The following is a 22,694-nucleotide window of genomic DNA, read 5'->3' as shown; positions in this document are numbered from 1 at the left end:
AGCAATGGGGTAGAAATCGGGAATTGTGAAGTCATCTCCTGTTCAACAGTCAGCCATTCTAGACTTGTTAGTGGCAAACACACGGTTTAGCTACATTGCATGTCATGATCAAGTAAAACAGTGGCCAATATGCAACACAGACTTCCTCCTAGTAAGGAAAAAGCATTGGGGTAGAATTAGCAATTGCAAAGTCTACCCCAGTGATTTATGCCCCTAGCAGAAATTACTTGTAGTCACAATCAGCTGTAAGCAGTGGTAAGAAAGCTCCAAGGTCAAAGGACACTAGGCTGAAGAGCTAGGTGCCAGTATTCTGAAGAGAATAAGCACAAGAGTTCAATGAATTACATGGGGCTCTAGCACCTCAAGAGGAGGAGATGAAGAATGGCATCTCAAAACAGCATATGTGAGGAACTATAGAACAGGTACAGAAATGAGGTACACAAGAAAAGCTGGTGGTGGACTGCAGAAGTCCAGGAAGTCATCATAAGGACTGCAGGAAAAAGTGGGATATAAAGATGGACCAGAGTAAGAAGGAATACTGACTGGCTAACGAGGCTAAGACAGAAGTTGCAATAGCAAAAACAAGTTATCAGAGGCTGCCTACCAGCTTCTGGAAAGTAACTTTGTACATACTACAAAATATTTTGCAATGCAAAAACAAATCAATAATCAGGCACCCTTCATAAGGCATGCCAGCTACAACCTGCTCACCAGTCCATAGGACATCACAGGCAGCAGCTTCTGAACAAAAATTCCCACAAACTGTACTGCTGCAGACACATCCTACTATGAAAGAACAGCACCAAGGAAAATGAAGCCAGGGAAAGCAGCATGCTCAGATGAGATCATGACAGATATGATGAAGATGTTGGGTGAGATGGGGGAGAAATGGCTCTGGAGGGTATTCAAAGCAGTATGGAGAAAGACGTATCTCAGATGACTGGAGAATAAGCATACTTGTGCCAGTATACAAGAACAAAGGGACATCCACACCTGTGGGCAGTACAGAGGTATCAAATGCCTATCACACTGCATGAAAGTTCTGGAGAGGGTGATTGATAAACAAATACGTAGAGTAATAGAAAGAAAGGAGGGAGATGAACAGTTCATATACAGATCAGTATGCAGCACAACTAACCACAAAGTTTGCAGTGAGACAAATAGTTGAGAAGAAGCTAGAGATGAGGAAGTGTGTCCAACTGGGCATTGCTAGACTTGGAAAAAAAGCATATGACTAGGACCCAAGAAAACTGATTTGAGCAGTCCTGCTGGGGTTCCATGTCCAAGAAACATTAATAGAATTAATGCAGACTATATACAAGGACCCAAATACATAAGCAGGAATAGTGTTCAGTCTCACACAGGGATTCCCAGTGGGTGTGCATCAGGGTTCAGCTGCAAGTCCACTACTCTTCATACTGGTGATGGACTACATTAGCAAATAGGTCAGAAGGGGACAGATTAACAAAACTGCTGTAGCCAAATGATGTGGCATTAGACAGAGACTCTGAGCAAGAACTTCAGCAAAGGATAGGGGAATGGAATGCAAAACTGAAGGCACATGGGATGAAACTGAGAACAGATAAGACAGCTGTAATAGCAACAAATGAGGAAATCAGAAGCTGAGAACTGAGATACAATTGAAAATAGTGAAACAGGTTAACTACTTCAAGTATCTGGGAGGGCTGGTTGAGGAATAGTCTGAATGAGGAGGTCAAAGTTAGAATCAGACGGGCTGCAGCCAACTGGCACAGAGTTTCAGGGGTATTGTATGACAGAAGAATGCAAAGAAGCTGAAAAGTAAGGTGCACAAAACAGTGGTGAGATCAGTACTACTGCATGGTACAGAAACCTAGGACGTAAAGTGCCTGATATGTGTGGTAGGACAGACATTGTGGGACAAATGAAGAAAAGATAACAGAGCAGAAGCCAAAGTAGCTCCGATTGCAGAGAAGGTCAAAGAGATCACATTACAGTGATTTAGGCACATGTGCAGAAAAGTGAGACAATCTGGTGAAGATTTGGAACAGACAAGAAGGCAAGAGAAAACGAGGGCATCCAGGAAAGAGTAGAAAGAGGTGGGAGGGTGGATGGATTGTGAGAGAGAAGGCCTGTGACAGTCACGAATGTCTGTAAAAGGTAGTAGATGACACTGAATTGAGAGAGGTCCCAACAATTGACATGATACCCCGACCCCATGTACAAAACAGGATAAAGGGGGTCGATGATGACGACAACTAGATAACCTTTAGCAGTACTGTTTCAGTGATCAAACGACAGAAAATGTCCAAAGTTCAGCATTACTAATTGCATGTTTTGGTGTTTCTTCAGTTTCTACGCAATTCCAGACTTCTTGGTCTTTAAAAGTTTTCACACATTCCATCCTCCCCAGCCCTTACTTTTAACCATGAGGGTGATTATACAACTTGCTACGACTCCATGCTGTAAAGAAACACCGTTTCCCATAGGCAGGAAATAAAACTGACCTTAAGTAACCTGAACAGTGCAAATTTCCCATGGAAAGTGTTGCTACCCTGCCAAATGACATTACTATAATAAATACTGCATTACGGATTAACAATATTTTGACAGTTTTATGTACACAATCATTACTGCTTTAGTTCTCTCTCTCTCTCCCTCAAATGGTGCCATGCTGCTTCAGTTTACTTTTACAAAGAATTCTTGTGCTGTTTATGCATTAGAAGACAGCCTCTAGATAAGAGGGTTATTTTATATGAATAAAAAAATCCAGCATCTTCGAACCAAAGGCACAATGGGCTATAGTAGACAAAAGCACTTGGGAAATGTGTTGGTTTACTAGTAAGATCCCTGCCCTACAGGTACAGGGTTTGGCATTCAATCCCAGTGTGGAGTTTTCCCCTGTAACCATGTGGATTTTCTTATAGTGTCTTGGTTTATTGCTACCGCTCAAAAACACTGTTGACGCACATTAAAACAAAAATGCTTAGAATGGAAATCAACATTTTTGTCTCTCATAAAGACCTGAAATACTGTGAACTACAAGCTGTAATGTCTGATTCATCTGGCTTCTTACATTACTTCCCCTCTTTAATTGCTTTTGTCAGTTTTATAAGCTAAGCAGGAGCAGCCTTAGGTCAACTGGTGACCTATGCAAAAGGGCTCCACAGCACCCCCTCCACACCACCCGGTGCCCCCATCCTGGTCTACCTACACCAAATAAATACTGGAAAAGTGCCCCTGCTAGACCGACACCCTAGGCAGCCGCTCAGTTGGCCTATGCCTAAGGCCAGCTATGAAGCTAAACAAGTAATTTTTTCACCCATTGTTAACATAGATCCTTAATACTGACAGCCCACTCTATCAGAAACACATGCTACACCTTCCACATGTACTACGCATCCCACACATAGACCTAGTGAGGCTGAAGCACTTAAATGCAATCATTGCAAACACCCAAGACCTTCTAGATATTCCTCTTGCAAAAATAATCTTAAGCAAATTCTAAAGCACTCAGTAGTTACAACACTTAACACTGCACAAAACAGCCACACCCAATGAAGCCTCGACCACCAAGCCCATGAGGCAAGCCAATACACTAGCCAGGAAAATAGTCCTATGGGACTCCAATGTATGGCTAACTTATCCCCAATCAACAGGCTGAACAAGGTGAAAATAAGTCAATTGCCTATCACGAGCCATCATCCACCAAGTTACACACACACTCAAGTCCCTGCATCACAGGTTCCAGTATGACTCATAGTCCGTGTAGGTCTAAATGAATTGAGACATACTTTTCTAGACTCTATGAAGAGACACATTATGGAGTTCTTGGACTGTGCATCAAAGGCTGGTATATGCCTCGTATTAAGCAGCAGTCTACTTTCAAAGATGACTCCACAATATGAACAGATGATGACCGACTTCAATAACTGGCTTAGTTTCTGGTGTCATTCTAGGGAGGATACAATATGCATCAGCATGGGAAGACATGGTTAAACCATGCTGCTTTGCCAGTGATGGTCTACACCTTTCCACTCTGGACTTTTGAATACTAGCTAAAGCAATGTCCTCCCCCACAGAGACATTTTTAGGCAATGCCAAATTGACAAAACTTCCAACATAGCATAATCTACCCAAGGATATCTAAAGGGGTTACTGCTCAATGCGACGAGTACAAAGAAGCAGCTCCACTCCCTCGAGAATGCAGACATTTGTAAAGTTATAGACACGTGGTTTTAAAGCCACAGAGAGTACCCAGACAGTGCAAGAGTTCAGTGCCTTCCACATACTTAGACCAGCAACTGCACAGGCAGGGATTACATGTGGAGGTGTCTCAATCTACATCAATAACAAGCCTATCTCTATGTTGGTTAAACAAGCGTGTTATTCCACATCCAGATTACTTTCCATGGACCAAGCAAGCTACAGGTCACCTGCTATGTCACAAGAAACTCATAACTCGTACTTAAACTTATTGGAGACACTCACCACTTAATCTAATACCATACTCTTGGGGGACTTATTCCCTCTGTAAACTGTGAATCCTACAGGACTCAAAATTTGCAGCACAGAGAAACCTAGAATTTGTAAATACAAACCCTGGGGACCACATAATGCATATCTCTAACAGAGGTACAAACTTATTGGACCTGGAACTCACAAAGGAGAAAGCTGCACCCCCCAGTGTCGTCCTCTCTATTGAGGTCAGACCACAAAGCAGTCTCCTTGAAAATAAAAATCAGTTCAGTAACCCCAGTAAACCCTGTCACAGTTAACTCAAAATTTAAAGCTCCTCTAAAACCAGATAACATGGCTGCCTATGCAAAATTACTCACAGAAACTCTGCACAGTCATGTCAATGATTGTATAGAGATGGTTGTTGCCACAACAAGAAAGCTCAAATCTAAAAGCACACTGGTGGAATCCAAAATTAAACAGGTTGTACAACAAAAGAAAAAAGTCATAGCTAAACTTGTGTAAAACCAAAAATGACAAAGACTTTCTCAAACTGAATAGACAACTAAGAGGACTAATGAAGTCCAACAAAGTAAATTCTGAGGTAAAGTAGAGTCCCGGGCCAAGGACAACCATAAGGCCTTCTTCAGCTATGTCCAAAACCTCAAAAGCAGCACACAATAGCATGCCGAACTGCTGGTAAATGCAATATTCACAGAACCAGGAGATACAGTAAATCTAGTTGTCAAATTCAGCTCCAACTTCACCCCTAAGTGAGGGGCTAAGCTATAGGTTGTGTCTGTAGAGCATTCCAAGTTTTTGATTTTTTTTTTTGATGTTTTGTTGTATGTGAATATCAAATTTTATTAGTTCATCTATAGTTCCTCCCAGAAGTTTTTTTTTGGCTGACAATGTCTATTAGGGCTTTAGTTTGGTGTATATATTAAACATGTCTTTGTGCAACAGGATAGATTTTTCAGGGGTGAAAAGCATGATTTTGGATTTATTGGGGTTGAGGGCAAGGTGGTTAATGAACATCCAGGACTCTGGTGGAGAATGCAGCTTGGGTTTTAAGTTGGAGTAGAGAGACAGAGTCAGCTGTGCAGATGATGGTAGAGTCTTCAGCATATTCGAGAAGGGTCACATTGGGCACAGATGTGTGAATAGTTATAAAAATCTATCAGAGGAGTTTAGAAAGGACTGAGAAGAGAGATTTGATAAGCAATTCACACAGAAACAAATCGGTAGATATATATATATATATATTATATATCTCCCAAATATGTAACAAAGTCTAGAAGATTTAGGATCTTTGCTTGAAGTGTTTACAGAGGTATTTTTTTACCCCAAGTAGACTCCAAATAATTTTTCCTTGGGTATAGAGCAAATGTTTAAGGCATGATGGCGAAGAAACAGGTAATTGGGAACATTTTCTGGGGGTGCAATGAGTTGGCAGACTTGAAAAATTCTCTGCAGACTACTCTATCAGAAATATTGGGTGAGCAAAGGAAATTATATTTTGAGCTATGATACAGAATCAAGATTGCCTAGACACAGTAAGGCCTTGCTGAGTCTAATTATGGTGGTGCCAAACAAGCAGTTACTACGAAATGGAAATCAAAGCTCATCAACTTTACTAGACATAGTGAATATCAAAGGTTAAATCAACTTTACTAGACATAGTGAATATCAAAGCTTAATCAACTTTACTAGACATAGTGAATATCAAAGCTTAATCAACTTTACTAGACATACTGACAGAGATAAAACAACTGGAAATGGGATCTTTAGAAAAGGGTAGGAACAAATTACACAGAATAAAATGGAAATTGTGGAAACAATACATGCAGACAAGGAATGAGTTTTAAAAGAAGGCAAACTTTCAATAAGCTATGTAATATGTTTGCCTGACAGTGACTGGATAGATTATAAGTGGCGTCAAATTTTTGAAACTAAAATTATGCCAATATGGTTCGTATTAATTTATACAAGCACAAGATATTTCTTGTTTAATAAAAAAATTCAGTTGTAACCTACTGGATAGCCAGCTGGCTCACAGACAGAATCACAAGAGGTTAGGACTGAAGAAACCACCTCCACAAAAGAGGCCAATCACCAGTGGAGTCTCCCAGGGCTCTCTGCTGAGTCCGCTCCTCTTTGACACGTTTCTCAGAAGTCATGGCCAATGTCAAGGCATCTGCCTTACCAAGACTGCAGATGACCAAGCAGGAAATAAGAAAGCTCCCAAGATACTAACGTGTTACAGGAAGGTCTAACAGACAAATGACTGGTGCCAAAGCCACATCTTAAAACTCAATGCCAAGAAATACATAACGGTACCTTTTCAGAGGTCGGACACCCTGGAAAACTCATCAATAAAATACCCCTAAAAGTACATCTAGTAGTCAGGAATTTAGGGGCTCATGTAAAAAGTAACCTGGCTTTCAATGACAACGTGTCTAAGGGAGTAAGAAAATCCTTCTAGATCACTCAGCTTATAAGAGCATGGCATCTATGTCACTTGTGCCACTGTACTCAGCCCTTATCAGATCCATTGATTATAATGCTAGCTTCGGTATGTACCTGACCAGTCACATGCAACAACTGGAATGCCCACAGTGTTTCCTCACAAAATGAATACAGGAGAAACACAATGCACTATACAGATCACCTCAAAGATCCATCTATTTACTCTGTTTCCTACAGGATGGCTGGCATACAAGGCATCCTTATATGCAGAAGGCCCTCCAGGGAGGGATCCAAGTAAAATGAACAGCATCAGAACTAGCAGATGCAAGGATTTAAAGTCTGATTGCAATTTAAATAGGGCACATTGGAGAGATGTGTATATATCCTAGAGAATTCCCATTCTCTGGAATAGACTTCCTGTCTATATAAAGCAGAGTCTTTACCTAACACTATTCAAGTGCCACCTGGACCAGTAGATGAAATTGGTAATTCACCACTGACCATGTCTCTGATGGATAGAGTCCGCAACTAACTCATGCCCCAACATACACCCCTTAAAACAACCTCCAAGGCAAAATAGCCTGTGGAATATATTTAGGCTGAATGGTTGGGATTATAAAAGCCCTCAGTGGTCATACATAGTATATACCTGCAAACCTGTAAGGTCCATACCTCAAAACAAAAGCTACATTCATCAAGTAACAAAATAATGCTGGCTCTCCTTTAGTATTTAAAAGCAGCGACGATCTGTGCATTTAAATCAGCCAGATACTTATACGGTCTGGCAGACTGCACATACTTCTGTCACAAAAACCAAAATGTTTGATTTCAGTCATTCTCTCTCTTTTTCACACACTTTTTCCCCTTCCTTCATCTTTCTCTATCATTGGTCAGCAGAATAAGGAATGATGCTGCCTTAAATAGTAAGATCAAAGACATTACGGTAAGCCGTTCTTTCACAATAGTTATCAGCACATGTTCCTAGTAGTTAGGATAGTGGTTGCATAACTCATATGGTTACTTACTCTGTCAAAATTTCTGTTCTTTTTGCAGTTGTAGCAATTTGGTGACCAGTACAAAATCCAAATTTTCATGGCCATCTGCCATTCTATGAAGTAGTTTACCCTAGGATAAAAAGGATTTAACTGTTAACCATGTTTATTACCACCACACACAACATAGTGGCAGCAATATGAACTCAATTCTAAAAGAAAACGTTTTTGTTTGTACACATTGAGCAGATATGATTTTTCTTATTCAATTGAACATTTAGAATGCTCAAGCCTTGTCTTCCCTGAAATATCACTCCAACTGAACATTATTCTGTACTTTTTTGTTCCCACAGCTTCCACTTCTATGTAGTTTACTAACAATCCTGCCTCTAGGTCTTTTACCTCCTTAACAACATTCAACAATTCTGTTAGTTAGCTTCATTTTTTATTTCCATGCGTATAAATTTCTATCCTGCCAGCTAACAGCATTAAACTTAGACTGTCCTTAATCTGTCTCAGCAATTTCTATATTCCAGCTCAAAAGAATAATTTTATAGTTAAAAGAAATTGTTCTCCCAACATTTCTGCGAAAATACTCTGTAGGGAATTTTTTTAAATCTATCAACCCACTGCACTGGGTGGCCACGGTGGTGCAGCGGGTAGTGTTGCCACCTCACAGCAAGAGGCTCTCCGGTTCGATTCTCAGCTGGGGTGCCTTCTGTGCGGAGTCTGCATGTCCTCCCTGTGGTCGCGTGGGTTTCCTCTGGGTGTTCCGGTTTCCTCCCACATCCCAAAGACATGCAGTAGGTGGATTGGACACTAAATTGGCCCTAGGTGTGAGTGTGTGCATGTGTGTGCTTTCTGTGGAAGGTTGGACGCCGGGCTAGCAACTCGACACTGTAAAACTCCACTGCCAATCATGAGTAGACTGATGATCCGCTGTGGCGACCCCTAACCGGGAAAAAGCTGAAAGAAGAAGATCAACCCACTGCATTCTCAAAAAACATGTTCTCAAGTACCCTTGCTTTCCATCACATCTCCAGCAACTGCTATGTGTGGAAAAATTCTCAGTCTACCTGGGGTGCAAAAATACATATGCAAACAATTCATTGCAAAGACTCAAAACCTTCCAGATTCTGTTGCATACTTAGGAGCCATTCATACATCCTCCCATCGTTTCTTTGCATATTGCCTTTTCATTCTCATTTCCCAGTCTTGTTTAACATCTTTTGATGGATTCTAATAGGCAAGTGCTACACTAGCGGTCCGTGTGGGCCATATTAAGCCAAGCCAATTTCCCTGTTTATGCTTGAAATAACCTATCCCACTTGGTTAGAGATTGGCCTTATCCATCCTATAGCTGATAATTGTATATTACCACCAATAAGAATTACTGGGATCACACCATAGATAACTTGAGGAGATCCATGCATGGGAGAAAGCATTTAGGGGCTGCCTCTGTTCATTAGTAGTACAGGAGGCAGTACTGGGGTACGTTTTCCTTTTCCCATCCATAGATCTAAGTTGTGCTTGAAAATGGACAGGTATGACCTTTGTTTATTGGGTATGGGGAGTCTATTCTATAGCAGCGGTATGCTCTGAGAAATATACCTGTCCTTCCAAACCATTCTGTTGATGTTGCAGAAAAGGTTTAGATCCATAGACTGATTATTTGATGTCATTTGACTTGCTGATGTGCAATAAATCCATCAGTAATGGGTCAGAGGATGCCTGGTATACAAGACGCAGGTCACCTCTTAGCAGTCTGTAGTATACAGAGTACAGTGACAAGGCTTTGAGTCCGTCCATACAGGACATGTTGTTTAGGCCTTGTATAGCAAGGATATAGTTATTCATGTTATATGTTCTACTAATTATTCCTTTACTACAACCTTTCCAGATTTGCCCATCATTTAACAATTCACTGTCCCTTTCTCTGTGCCTTCCCTTCTTGGGATTCATGAATATAGTGGGTCTCCAACCTACAGCCTAAAAGTCTGCGTGATTTGATCACATTCTGAGATTTTTCCTTCCCTAGTTATTTGCTCCCAGAACCTTGATTCATTTGACAGTTTTCTCGAATGAATGCTAGATACCTCGTGCGTATTTTCTGTGCTCCTACTTATACCATTATCCCGATTAGTAAAATGTATTCTCTCCATTTCCATATTGGTTTAGCTCTCAAAATATTTTCTGCAACTTTTACTGTGTGGTTCTAATATATCCCTTCAAAATACGTTAATCCAAATCCATCTTGTTCAGTGCGGAGAAAATTAAGTACACAATCTCTTGCCCTCTTTCCCTCTTAAATAAATTACTTCTGTTCTTTGTTACGATGCACAGCTTCTTCACTGGTTGATAAAAATATGTCTCACCTGTATACAGTACTTAGGGGACAAGAAAAATCTTCATTGTCTGTACCTTAGTAACCATATCAGGAGCTTCAAGGATCTCGCTTTGGGGAGAAACTAAACAAAAGATAATGCAAACATCCTTAGCTGTCACAATAGAATCTCTCAATCCAAACCAGCGAGCACTTAATCTTGTGTCCCCACAAATCTGGGCATTGCTAAAACAATTCTTGTGTGGGATCTGCAGTTGTGTAAAATCATACCACAATAGTAGAGGTCTTTCTGTCCATTGCAGTATTCTTTACCCAAGGGATCTCCTGCCAAGGGGGATAAGCCCAGCATCCGGCCAGAACACCTAAACCTTCAGTTCTTATAGGCTTTGTACATCACATGTATGCTCTCAGTGCAAGGCGTAGGGCATAAAGATGATTTACGGATGCACACACACGGAGCTGAAAAAGCCCCTGGAGGAACACAATTCCCTTAAAGACAAGAACATGTGCATTCATGAGAAAAAAAAGGAAGACCCCTTGGCAAGGATGACAAGAAAAGTATAGGGCAAGAGCTAGAAAGTACAGTTGTGTACACTTACCATAAATGTAGATGTTAGAGTGTATTCACTGTTGCAGTCATTACATTTGGGCAATCTGCTGGTAGGTGCCCTCAGTTGGCCTTTTTAACAAAGTCTTGGGTCCTGCATTGGTTGCTGTCCCTTCCTCCATGACGTCAGGTCATCAGGGGTATAAAACATGCAGCCGACGCCATTACATCAGTTTTTCTTGCCCCAGATGTCAGGTGCCCCCCTAATGGGGAGCAAACAAACAAAAACACAAAGGTATACCTCCAACAAAAAGCAAATACACCAAAAAGGCTTTTAAGCATAGTAAAGGAGAGTAGAGGTATAGCCATAAAAAGTTAGGGGGCTGGAGGGAGGGTAACCAGGACAGCAACAGTGAATACACTTGAACATCTACATTTATGGTAAGTGTACACAACTGTACTATGTTCTTCGTGTTTCATTGTTGCAGTCATTACATTTGGGTATATTCCCAAAGCTATGGTTGGGAGGAGGAGTTTATACAGCATTAGGGCCAGCTATAAGGCCCTGCAAGACAGCAGCGACAAAGCCAGCTCTGGATTTTCAAGAAAATTGGTAAATGATGATGCTTGCTGAAAGTATGTACAGAACTCCAGGTAGCAGCTTCTAGGATATCCCTGACAGGCTGCAGAAGTAGATGCAGCCCCTGGGGTATATGTTTTCCATGGTGCTTATAGCAGAAATGAATGCAATGGCTTATCCATTTAGAAATGGTTTGTTTTGAAATAGCCTTCCCCTCTGCCCCCGCAGCAAATGCTACCAGCAATTGTTCAGATTTTCTTCGAGATTTAGTCCTGTCCAAGTAGAATCTAAGCTGTCTGTGCACATCCAAGGAATGCAGAATCCGTTCCCCTTTGTTCTGTGGATTGGGAAAGAAGGTTGGCAAATTAATGGACTGATTAAGAGCCACACTGGAAACCACCTTGAGCATGAAGAATGGATTGGTCCTCAGAGATACCCTTGTCCACATGAAAGATGATGAAAGGCTCCACTGCCATAAGGGCCTGTAATTCAGATATCTTTCAAGCTGAAGTGATTGCTAAAAGGAAGGCTGTTTTCCAAGAAAGAATTTTTAAGTCTGCAGTAGCAGCTGGCTCAAAAGGAGTTAGAGTGAGCTTCTCCAAAACAAAGTTAAGGTCCCAGGCAGGGGTAGGAGCACTCTTGGGTGGTCTCAAGTTCTTTGTCCCTCTGAGATACTGCTTGAGCAGGGGATGAGAGAAGAGGGGTGGTTCTGTGTTATAGTGAGCTAAAATAGCTGAAGCATGGATTTTAATAGGGGAAACAGACAGGCCCTTATGAAGCATCTCAGTTAAGTATTGCAAAATCAGAGGTAAATTGGGCACTGCTGTGCTCATCCCTAAAGATTGGTTCCAGGCACTGAATCTTTTACATTTGTCTGCATAAGATTTTCTAGTACTAGGTCTTCTCGCCTCCAAGATGACATCCATCACAGGTTTGCCGAGGGATGATAAGGGTGAATTTAAGTGATTAGCCAGGCTGCAAGGTTCAATGTTGGAAGCTGAGGGTGCAGAATTTGGTTCTCCTGCTGAGACAGCAAGGAAGGGGTCTGAGGCAGGTGCCATGGAGATATTTGCGACGCACTGCGCAGAAGTGGGTACCAGTGTTGGTGTGGCCAGTCTGGAGCAATCAAAATCATTCTTGGTTTGTCCTGTTTGACTTTTAGCAGAACTTTGGAGAGCAGAGGGGGAAAGGCATAGACTGATAGGTTTTTCCAGCTGAAGGACAAAGCATCCACTTTACAGGCTTCTTTGTGGGGAGTCCTTGTGCAAAACTTGTCCAACTGGTAGTTCTGGGGGGAGGCAAATAGATCTATGTCTGGGCTCCCCCATTTGCTTGTCAACATGTTGAAAATCCATGGTTCCAGTTTCCACTCATGTGGGTCCATGAGCTTTCTGCTTAGTCCATCTGCCAGTGTATTCAATTTCCCTGGCAGGAATTGAGCTTGTATTTGCACTATTAGCTCAAGGCTGTGTTCCACAAAGCCATGGCTAGTCTGCAGAGGGGGGTAAGAATGTGTACCCCCCTGCTCGTTTATGTACCACATAACCGTGGTGTTGTCCATCTTTACCATTGGTTGTCCTGGAAGAATGTAATCCTTGAAGGCTGTCAGAGCATTCTGTACAGCTAACATTTCTTTTTGACTGATATGTAGGTGCATTCGATTTGGGTTCCATTTGCCCTGAATGCACTTCCCTGCCAGGTGAGCCCCCCCCATGCATAGTCTGATGCATCTGCAATTAGGGTTTGGGCGGCAGGGGGGTAGTGTGAATGGCAGTCCCTTGTTTTGGTGGCAAGCCTCTGCCCACCATAGGAATTCCAGGCGTAGGCAAGGTATGATAGGAATCATTGTTTCCAGGCTGTGACAATGTTAACTCCATAGACTTTTAAGTACCACTGTAGTTTCCTCATATGCAGTCTTGCATATGGAATTACAAGAATGCAGAAGGCCATGAACCCCAAGGCTTGCAGTATTTGTCTTGCAGATAGCAAGGTTTTTGTGGCCACTTGTTTGAAGTAAGTTACCAAATGAATTTGCTTCTCTGGCATGAGGAAAGCCATCTTAGCAGTTGTATTCAAGCTTGCACCCAGGAATGTAATCTATTGAGAGGGTACCAGTTGTGATTTCTTTTCATTTATGGTGTACCCCAGACAAGTTAGAACCCTTTGTACAAACACCAGATGATTTAGAAGTATGCCCTGGTTTTCTGCCTGAATTAGACAATCGTCCAGGTATGGATATATTTGAATATTTCTTTGCCTGCAAAATGCAATAACCAGAGCCAGGCACTTTATGAATACCCTGGGCGCAGAAGACGAGCCAAAGGGCAGTGCAGAGAACTGATAATGCAAGTAGCCTGCTTTGAAGCGTAGGTATCTTCTGGAAGATTCCCTGATTGGGATGTGCAGGTATGCTTCTTTTAAATCTAGAGTTGCCAACCAGGCATCTTTGCCTAGCATAGGAAGTAACTGGTGAAGAGTCAGCATCTTGAATTCTGGAATGTCCAGAAAGGTGTTTAGAGTAGACAGGTCCAGAATTGGGACGCCATGATTTGTCTTTTCTGGGTACCAGAAAAAGCCTGGAATACAAACCTTGTCCCTTTTCCTCTTCTGGTACTGGTTGAATAGCCCCCCCATGTTTAAGAGGGAAAGTACTTGTTTTTGAGCCTCTGCCCACTGATTTGGGGGCAGATCTAGCCACCCCCACTTGGTGTTGGCAAAGTGTGGAAATGAAATCTGTATCCCCGGGACACTATATTTAAAACCCATTTGTCTTGGGTTGTAAGTTCCCAGTTCTTTGCATAAAGAGCAATCTTTCCCCCCCAAAGGGGTGGCTAAAAGGTAAGTGCTGGGTAATTTTAAAAGGAAGTCATTGAGATTGTTTACCATGGGGGGGTGTCTTATTTCCAGATTTGGAAGTGGAGGCCCCCCATTGCTTAGTTCCGAAAGTCCCCTGGGACTGAAACCTGGTGCTTTTTGTGTGTCTGGGTTTGGCTTGAGAAAATCTGGAAGGAGCTGGAAAAGACCAATTCATAGTAGGCCAGTGCCTACTAAATTTTGGAGGTTGCACTTGTAAGAAATCATTAACAGTTTGCATAGATTTAGCTTTATCTTCCATCTTTTTTAGAACTTCTTCAGCCCTATTGCCAAACAGACGGTTCTGATTTAAAGGAACATCCAACAATTTTGCTTTAACATGATCAGGCAAAGATTGCTCCTTAAGCCAAGCATGCCTTCTAAGCACAGACCCAGTAACAGCAGCCCTGCAGGAGGGCTCTAAAGAATCAAAACCACATTGTAAAGTATATTTTCCAACTTGTTCAGCAGAAAGCAATAAATCCTGTAAATCTTTATTTTCCACACAGTCAGGAATCAGCATCATTTTCTGTTTAAGCAGTCCAATAATATGCTGTTGATATTTTAACATATGAAACTGGCAGTTTAAAGCCCTGATTGCCAAGGTTGCAGAAGTATAAACTTTCTTACCCCATCTATCCAGCGCCCTGGAGTCTCTATCAGAAGGGGTAGGATTTTTAGCAGTAGAAGCCTTAATGCCCTTGGGCCCCTGAGAAATGGTTTCTGGATCTGCAACAGGATTTTTGAAAAGGAACTTGTGGGACTCAGGAACCCTGTAGTATCTGCCAGGTTTACTAGGAGCTGGAGGCAGGGAGTCAGGGGGCCATACTGGATTCCGAAAACACATCAACAATGTCTAGTACAGGAGGTATAGCCAAAGGCCTATGCTGATGTACAAGAAGGAAATCCCCAAGCCTCTTTTTTGAATCAGAAAATTCCTGGCTTTCCCAGTGGAAATGCTCCCTTAAGGTATGTAAAGTTTCCCCAAAAGAAAAATCCTCAGGAGGGGAAGCAGAGGGAATGGAATCCTCTGCAGCAGAATCCTCATAAGTAGGTATGGACAAATCCAGGTCATTAGAAGAGTCAGAAGGAACAGAATCCTGATCAGAAGATTCATAATCAAGCTCAGCCCTAGGCCTCGGGGGGGGTTGACTACCCCTGATTAGAGTAATTAGATCTTCAGCCATTTTGATCATTTGTTTTTTTAGGCATAGAGTCCTGGGCGCCAGTTTTTTAGACATAAATCGAGGTTTAGGCCTTAGTAATGAAAGTGGAGTCTATTTAATATGCAAGTCTGTAGGCCTGAATACACCCTCAAAAGCCAGTGCCTGCACAGCGGCTCCAGACCCATCCAAGGTAGAGACATCCACAGGTTCCATAGGTGAAGAATCTCGTAGCATACCGGTCTCTGAATGGGTCTCAGTAGAGGCCTGCGAATCAGTAGTAGCGGATATCAGGGGCTGCAAAAGCGCCTCACTGAGTACCGGCGGACTGGCGACTGGCTTAGGAGAAGCGTTGTCAGTAGTTTTGGACCTCGGCGGCCTGTCTCTGTCTTTATCTTTGCATTTTTTTTTTAAATTCCAGTAGTCGGATGGCAAACTGACAACATTTCTGGGTAATTAAACAGAGAACCGAAATATTTAGAGGCAAAAATGTACTGACGATGGATAGTGTGCTGATTAAATAAAGCACAAAACTGACAGCAAGGTACGTCATGGTCAGGGCCTAGGCAAGGAATACAGTACGAATGAAAATCTTTGTGAGGTATTTGCTTTCCAGAAGTAATGCAATTATTAACTTTTACTGACATCGGTAAGGTGCAAGAAAAAGTTTCTCCAACGGGATACTTAGCTTTAAGACTTCGGTTCTGGAACTCGAAAACGAAAATTTCAGGAGTTGGCCGACCGGCACTTGCAAACTGCTTCTGCTTCAGGCACCGCATGGCAAGAAAGACTGATGTAATGGCGTTGGCATGTTTTATACCCCTGACGACCTGACACCATGGAAGAAGGGACAGCAACCGATGCAGGACCCAAGACTTTGTTAATCAGGCCGACTGAGGGAAAACTGCCAGCAGATTACCCAAATGTAATGACTGCAACAGTGAAACACGAAGAACATCAAAGAGGGTAGGAGGGAGGGAGCGAATACTGCAACAGTGAAGAGGACATCTTCTGTTATGGTCAGATTTTTCACAACTGTACTATACCCTCCCATACCACTCTTGCAGTATTCTTTACCCAAGGGAGAGTACAACAGCTCAAGAGGAAGCCTAGGAGGAGGAAGGCAAAAAACAGCCCATTACAAACCCATGCAGAATAGCCCTGGCCAAGCCTGCTCTGGCCCTGGAAAGAATATCCAACTTCTAATGCTTAGTGAAAGTATGAAGGGAGGACCAAGTAGCAGCCTCAAGGATGGAACTGGTATCCAGACCCTTGAAAAAATGCACCAGAGCAGGCAACTGCCTAGGAGAATACACCTTTACCAACAAGGAAAGATATTCCCATTAAAAGAACAAAAAAAGAAATGGCCTTAGAAATCCTGCAGGAAATGGTTGACTTAGAAACAGCCAAACCCAAAGTCCTCGGATGACAGGAAACAAAGCTGCTCAGATATGCAAATAACTTTAGTTTTATGCAAATATCTGTGCTGTCTATGCAAATCCAGGGTGTGAAGAACCTTCTCACTAGCAGACTATGAAGATGGAAAAAAGGAAGGAAGATGACTAGACTTATTAAGGGGCAACTCATTGACCACCATGGGCATAACAGCAGGGTTAGTATGAAGACACACCGTAACAAAGGAGGAACAGCCATAAGAGCCTGAAATTCAGAAACGCCCTTGGCTGAAGTGAAGTGACAGCCAAGTGAAGAGCCTTTCGCCTACAAAGCTGTAAGAAAGATGAAGAAGCAGGCTCAATAGCAGCATGAGTTAATTTTTAAACAAAACTGATGTCCCAGGAAGGTGGAATAGGCTTCCTGGGAGGCATGATAAGAAAGATGCCTTTAAGAAATTGCTTGAGTTCAAATCTATAGGGCAGAGAAGGAGAAATTGTTGACAGGTGAGCTTTAATTGAAGAATATGCCAACCCAGCATGGAACAGATCACAAAAATAAGAGATTCAAAAGAACCTCCACAGATATGGGATCCTGATGGCAAGAGAGACACCAGGCAGGAAATCAGTTCTAGTTGGACATGCATGATTTTCTGGTAGTGGGTTTCCTGGCCTCCTGCGGAACCAAAAGCACGCCCTCAGGAGAGAGGTTCCTGAAAGGGATCAAAATCCTATCAACTACAGCATCAGTTGAAGGAGTGGACTAGTGAGGATGGATAAGGGATCCCTTGTCTTGTGCGAGATTCCTCAGTGAGGTAACCTGTAGTGATTGCTCCTGGCCAAATGAAGAGGGAACCAATGCTGTATTGGCCAAAAATGACTCACTAGCAAGATTTTGGGAGTCCTGCCTGATCTTTTGCAAAACTCATGATAGCAAAGGAAGGGGTGGGAGAACGTATAGAAACATCCCCTTCCAAGGAAAAGACAGGGTGTCCACTTTCCAAGTCAGTGGACTTGCTACTCTGGAAAAGAGAAGACGTTGTCTGTTCAGAGGGAAGGCAATGAGATCTATCTGAGGAATAACCCACAAATGAACAATGTCCAAAATACATCTCTGTGAAGCATTTGCAAGCTTGTGTTCTGGACCTGCTCAGGGTCAGCCACTAGACTGTGCTCTGAAGGAATAACTGCCTGACGAGTTACTTGACACTGGATAGCTAGATCCAAAATCTGAAGAGCCAGTCTGCAAAGGAGATAGGACCTTGTGCCTCCTTGCTTGACAAACCACATTACTGTGGTATTGTCGGTGAAGAATGTGAGGGGGCCTGGGATGAAAGAGTACATGAAAAGCCTGTAGAGCCAGAACAGCTCTTCTCTTTTATACTGATATGATTCAACCTTTGAGGAGGACAGAGACCTTGGATCTTCAGAAGCCTACAAGAGTCACCCCACCCTTTGTCGGAGGCATCTGTAAAGAGCTCCTGAGTGGGAACTGGAGCTTGAAAGAGAAGCCCTGGATTGAGAGTGTGTTGACTAATTCACCACTGAAGCTAGAGCTTGAGACAAGGAAGAAAAGGAACAGGGAACTTCAGGGATGGCAGTGTTGAAGCCATGCCACTTTGAGGTACTACTAAAATGTCCTCATATGGAGCCTGGTGAGGGGAATCACGGGAATGGTGGAAGTCAAAAATTTAAGGACCTGGAGAAATTCCCAGACCATGACACATTACAGATGAAAAAGGGACTGAAAAAAAGGTTGTCAGAGAGAGAACCTTGAGGGCAGGAAGAGATGCCAACATGAGAATGATTTGAAGCCCGCATCTGAGGAAAACATGAGCCTGGGAAAGTGTCAGAACTGATTTCTGGTGGTTCTTGGTGAACCTAAGACTAAAAGCCCAGCGGTGACGTGGAGGTCCTGTAATGGACTATTGGGAGAAGGAACTTGAATAAGCAGGTCATCTAGACAGGGAAATATCTGCAAAAAGCAATGAATAGAGTATGACATTTGGTAAACACCCCTGGGGCAACAGAAAGGCCAGAGGGCAAAGCATAAAATTGAAACAGCAAGACACAGAAATGTAAAAATTTCCTAAAAAGAGGATGAATGGGGATGTGAAGGTATGCATCCTTGAGATCAAGAACACCAGAAAGGCCTGGGGAAGCAATAAAGGAAAAGGTCTGAAAGGAAAACAAAAATAAAAAAAGGTTCTTGAGGAAGGTGCTTAAGCAAGGAAAGATACAAAATTGGTCTCCATATACCCTCTTTCCAGCAGACCACAAACACCCTTGAGTACCCCCCTCCCCCTGCCAGTGGGAAGAATGGGCTGAAAGGTACTCTGATCCAAAAGAGACCACAGAACCTCTGGGAAATGAGGAAGTTGTTTCCAAGTAGGTTGAGGAATGCCTGAAAAGGGAGGAAGGATTTCCAAACCACGAAATACCCCTGACAGTTGATCAACAGAACCCAAGAATCTGAGATGATCCAATGCCAATTTGGATAAAAACGAGGAGTTATAGAGAGACAAGGGAACCTGGCCAAGGGGAAGGGAAGGCCAAAACTTCAAATAGAATGACACTCATCTTCAAAAGAAGGTTTTTGGGAGGAAAGAGTCCCAGTAGACTTGACAGGAGGAGCACGTCTAGAACTCTTTCTTGGGGGGAGGGGAGAGTCTGTCTAAGGCAGACTTGGAAGGACAGTTCCTTTGAAACTTGGAAAAGAACAGAAAAAAATGTGCTTAAGTTCCTGCAAGGCTTTACCCTTATCATGACAAGACTTGCATCAGCACCAGCAGTTCCAAAAAGTCTTTAGTTATCCAAAGGAGCATCCAAATGTTTGGACTTTATATCATCAGGCAAAGCCTGAAGATGCAGCCAGGAATATAACATCACCCAGCCAAAGGCAGCAGACCTGGATGGACATAAACTGTACTGGGGCTACATTCTGAGTGACAGGCAATGTATGAGAAGTGAACTCTAACAAGGAGAAGGCAGAAGCCTTCCCTTCAGAATCAGGAAGGTCAGATACCACTTTAGAAACTTGGGAAAGGAGGACCAAAACATACTTGGTCATACGAGCCTGGTAGTTACTGGCTCTAATGGACAAGGTGGTGACAGTATAAATGTTCTTGCCCAATCTCGCCACAGTTCAGCTATCCTTATCAGAAGGAAGGAGATTAGTAGATGGCAACAACTTAGAGGGTTTGTCAGAACAGGGAAACCACTGAAGGATCCGGAAGAGGACACTTGTAAATTTACAGTCCTCAGGCACCTTGTAGAACCTATCAAGCATTTTTGGCAGAACAGGCTGACAGGAGCTACAAAGGCTCCAGAAAAGGTATCCAAAACTGCATCCAGAATAGGAGGGACAGCTGATGGTTTAGGCGACTCCATTTGCAGGAGCTCATAATACCTCTGTTGAATGTCAGAGACCTGGGAACAGTCCCACTTAATGTAGTCCTTCATGCTGGCAACAGTATCCACCCAAAAGACAACTCTTCCAAGGGGAATCGAGACTCAAAGAATCCTATTCCTCTGAATCACAGTCCTGGGGAGAAAGAATGTGGAATAGTGAACCAGAGATTCTTCCCTTGAATCCAAATCCTCATCTGAGGAATCCAATTCCCTAGGCCTCTTAACAGGAGTGGAAGACCATGAGGACACATACCCCTTGAGGAGGAATCAAGGCTATTAAGGCATTAAACAAACTCCAAGTGAAACCCTGCCATTCCTGCTGGGGATCCTTAATAGGGGAAATATGCTTAGTCTTCTATTTCACTTTCTGCAGGACATCTGCCCAAAAGAAACTCGAGGGTCAGACTCTTGACGTGACTCAACCATAGTAGGAATTTCCTCCTTCACTAAAATTTGAGGAATTCCCCTTGGTCCCTTGGATATTATCAGCACAGGTTGCTCCCTCAACATCAGATGCAAAGACTGGAAAAGCCTCAAAGTACATGTGTGAATTCAGATCCATGTTGTCCTCAAAGGGAGCTGCAGCACAGGAATATGAAGCAAGCACCAGACAATCCTCAGGGTCTTCACTAGCCTCTAGAGACATGTCTGGTGGAGGCTGGATGGCAACCAGATCAGGCCTAACTTTTTTGGCCCCTTATTGATGAACAGCTGTCCCTTAGGATGGGAGGATTCTGCCACATCAACCTGAGCCAGCAGCTAAATTGTTGGTTCTCAACATATCTGGACAAAGAGAAGAGGCGATTATGTAGGGCCTTGGGCACAACGCCTGGCAGATAGAACACTGTGCATCATCGTAGGAGGCACCTGACACTGGTTGAGACAGTGTTTATGGGGAATCTGCCTTCCACACGGACATTTTTCCTTTCTGAATTAAATGAACACAATACCAGACAATAGCTAAAAAAATAAAAAAAATTAAAAAAGACAAGAAACTCCAAGAGGACAATTATCAAACAATGCTTGGTAACCAGCATAGCAGAAGGGTGTTCAGACCAACGTATGATAATGGCATTCAGACTAGTGGCGAAAAAGTTCTGATTATTTGCAACCATATATCACCTTTACACCCTACATTCTGTATGAGGAGCATATGAAAAACCTATAAGATCTGAAGTCTTTGGTATACTGGCCAGACATTGGGCTATTCTTCAAAGGAGACCCCACAGGTGAAGGAATACTGCAACAGTGTTATGGAAGGACATTCATCCAAACAGTGAAGAGTCAGGTGCAAAATTCTTGTGGGAAAAACTGAGGATTTTAGTCTCATTTTGAGACCCAAGAGGTACTGTATACAGGATGGTCTTCAACCAGCTCAACTATTAGACAGAAGCCTGAAAATCAAATTATCTACTTTAGATAGCTTATTAATGCCAAAAATGCAATACAAAGAAAAGAAAATGTTGGGGGGGGGGAATACAGAAGAGACAATTAGCATTAATATACAAATGCCTGTAGACTACCAGATTTACACGCTGGAAAAGACTCAAAAGCCATAGGAAAGTTCACAGTCCTAAGCTAAAGGAGCTGATAAAGCAGCCAAATCAATGTCTTTTGTGGGTCATGCGAGAAACTGAAAGTGTAGATAAGAAACTGTAAAGATTTGTAAAATACATATGCCGAAGCACCAGTATAAACAAACTACCTCATCCTGTCCTGTTACAAGAAAAGGTGTAGGAACTCTGACGTCTTACTCAGTATCTAGATCCTGCAAACTGTTGGCTGGGTCTCCAGTATAGCTTTAAAGTCCCGGAACACACCGTTAACCCCAGTGCATTTCATTACTACACTTAACCATCTCATTTCTCTTCCCCTGTTAGCACTGCTGTCAGCCTTTGAGGCAAATCCCTCTTCAGCAGAAGATTTGTACATATAAATCAAGCTGCCCTCTGTAAGCTGACAGCATGAGATAGGTATCCACCATGAAAACAACTGTGGGATTTGCAAGGTTTATGTTAAGAGTGCTTGTAAAAGGCTAAGAAAAATGTGAAACATTTTGCATATTTACATTCACAGAAAACATGTATGATACTATTATACTGGAGGTCAATGCAAGTGGTGGGTGTTGAAAGAAAAACAGAACTAAACACACTGGAAAAAATCACAGAAAAGTATTTGTAAGTGGTACACTATTAATATTCTAATATCAAACTCAATATCTCCAACAGGAGGTTGTTCAAAAGGAAGACGCCACTGTACATGCTGAAGAGATCTTCAAGGTATTCACAGAGAAAGTTAAAGGGATTACAGGGCTGGAGTTAAGGAATTATATATAAACAGTTTTTGACATGCAGCATAATGAAGGAGTGGGTGTTAGCAGAAAAAGGTTTTAAAATACGGTGGATAATCTATAGGCATCCTTATATACATAGTTTAGGAAAAAAGTATGAACTACAGGCAAATGCACACTGCTGTCTTATACACCACTTTAAGCCGAACTCTATCCT

At 42.5% G+C, this 22,694-nt stretch overlaps 1 protein-coding gene across 6 annotated transcripts in view; it reads right to left on the bottom strand.

Annotated features, from left to right (window-relative positions):
• IKBKE (inhibitor of nuclear factor kappa B kinase subunit epsilon) overlaps positions 1–22,694 on the bottom strand; it is an 889,499-nt gene that overhangs the window by 641,817 nt on the left and 224,988 nt on the right. For 4 of the 6 annotated variants that reach the window (XM_044076852.1, XM_044076857.1, XM_044076855.1 and 1 more), the window contains exon 2: positions 7,932–8,031. The exons of the other annotated variants lie outside the window; for them this stretch is intronic. The gene's annotated coding sequence lies outside the window, so the exon portion shown is untranslated. The remainder of the gene's footprint in view (positions 1–7,931; positions 8,032–22,694) is intronic. 6 annotated transcript variants of the gene reach the window in all.

The sequence above is a fragment of the Protopterus annectens genome, chromosome 7.part0 (genome assembly GCF_019279795.1).
Source record: "Protopterus annectens isolate FY-2018-M chromosome 7.part0, PAN1.0, whole genome shotgun sequence".
In the NCBI taxonomy this organism is placed as follows: Eukaryota; Metazoa; Chordata; order Ceratodontiformes; family Protopteridae; genus Protopterus; species Protopterus annectens.
The sequence above is the reverse complement of the archived record's forward strand: the minus strand, read 5'-3'. Positions and strand labels throughout refer to the sequence as shown.